At 42.9% G+C, this 2,021-nt stretch overlaps 1 non-coding gene across 1 annotated transcript; it reads right to left on the bottom strand.

The window, feature by feature from the left end:
• Window positions 1–753: 753 nt before the first annotated feature.
• TRNAM-CAU lies at window positions 754–826 on the bottom strand. The gene has a single exon. It is a non-coding gene; the product is annotated as a tRNA-Met (tRNA).
• Window positions 827–2,021: the final 1,195 nt, after the last annotated feature.

Consider the following 2,021-nt stretch of genomic DNA (forward strand, 5'->3'; position numbering starts at 1 on the left):
GAATTGGAGATTCTGCATAGAGTGGGAGAAAAATGTGGAAGAAAACTCAAAATCACAAAAATGACCAGGCTTACTGGTCTGATAGAGACTGGTGAAACCCCTGAGCCTCTCTGGCCCCTACTCACTCTTCAGGCCTGGTATTGAACCCACTCCTGAGGCTTAACTTTCAGCTGAACAACAGACAGGCTGACAAGGTGAACAATTACACCAGGGATGTACACTCCTTAGAACAATTAACCATGGGAGATGAGAAGGGCAGCATTTGTGCAGGGAGAAAGCTCAGAGGGCAGGAATGCAAGGGGAAGAAGGACAGAGGGAAAAGGTAACCACAGGGTGGAAGTGGGGGATTGCAATCAATGTCACTAAACAAAATGTGTATGAACAGTTGAATGGAAAAGCATTTTGCTTTTTAAACTTTTTAAAAACTTTCTCCCAAATCACAATACAAAGTTTTTTTTGGGGGGAAAAAAACTATCTACAGTATTGAAATCAGAGGCACTTGGACAACAGAGCTTGTCCACTGGGAGACGATGAAGCATCTTTTCAAAGGAGAACTAAAGAAGGAAATATTAAAATAAAAATGAAAAAATAAAAGGAAATACAAAAATCAGAAAATTAAAGGGCACTCATTATGGAGAAAGCTTAGATTTCACCTCTTTGACTACATATATCAGGCCCCGGGGGCAGGTCTTACAGGAACCACACCGAACAGGAGAGGTAACTTTCTTTCAAAGAATGTGGGCAAAATAGGACTGCCCCCTCTGAGGTTCGAACTCAGGACCTTCAGATTATGAGACTGACGCGCTGCCTACTGCGCTAAGGAGGCAGACAGAAAGTAGTGCTTATTATATATTTTTAACAATGAATTTTACTTTGTTTAAATGGTTTCATTTTACTGTTTTACATAGTCTTCGTCTTACATTTTTTAAATGAAATGTTCTAAAACATCTTTAATAGCGCAACAGCTTTTAAGACATGCGTGAGATGAAGAAAAATCAATCTGTCCTTTTGCTTTCTCCCTCCCACTCTGCAGAGATCACCCTCACCTCTCCAGTCAGATGGAAATTTTCTAAACTTCCTATCCAGAAACCTGCACGTATACCTGCACCGCCGCCTGTCCATTTTGTTCTCCCTCACTCCTCCATACCGATCTTTCCCACCAGTTTACAAACACTTTCAAGTCTTTACTACTAAACAACAGCAAACTTCCCTTGACTCCGCACCTCTCGGCCTCCAACTACCAATTTATTTTGTTCACTTCCTTCAAAGACTTCTCCTAGAGCCATCTGTCTTAATTTTAAGAAAGAAATCAAGTCCCCGGGTGACTACGACCCACTATAAATCTTCCCTTCCCCATCAGTCCTCGGTCATGAGGAAGTCCAAAGGGTTCCTGGACAAGGGGGACTTGAATAAAGGAACAAGGTGTTCTTTCTTGTTGCCACCTCTTGGGAATCTGCTGGTATGTGAGCGAGCTAGTAACAGGAGCAGGCAGAAATGCAAGTCTGGCTTACCCATTGTTTTGGTTTGCCCGGTCACCGTCCCAGCTTTAGCACTGAAAGGCCCATCTCTTGAGAAATGCCTATGGTTGTGAAAAGCTCAGACTTGAGGTTTTCAAAGATGGGTATGGAAGATGGCAGAAAGTACAAAAACCCACTCGAGAGCTCCACCCCTTCCAAAATAGGGGCTTGCAGGAACATTGATCTTAGTGTCAAATGGGTAAAGCATAGTCCCCTGGTGACGTAAACCCTTTGCTCTTAGTTGGCGATTCAAATCCACCCCAGTGGCACCACGGGGGAAAAGCCTGGCAACTTGCTTCCATGAAGATGACAATCAAGAAAACCTTATAGAACATTTCTTTTCCGTTAACACATGGATCCACCAAGAGTCAGAATCAACTGTAGGGCAACAAGTTTAGTGTTTTTTTTTTTTTTTTTTCCCCCCCGATAGGGCATAGATTCTCTGCCTTCTGTATTTGCTGCCTCTGACTAGATGGTGATGGCAACCTTACTTGATTTTTGGTT

The sequence above is a fragment of the Orycteropus afer genome, unplaced genomic scaffold (genome assembly GCF_000298275.1).
Source record: "Orycteropus afer afer isolate SDZICR_OR568_19922 unplaced genomic scaffold, OryAfe1.0 scaffold00919, whole genome shotgun sequence".
NCBI classification, from domain to species: Eukaryota; Metazoa; Chordata; class Mammalia; order Tubulidentata; family Orycteropodidae; genus Orycteropus; species Orycteropus afer.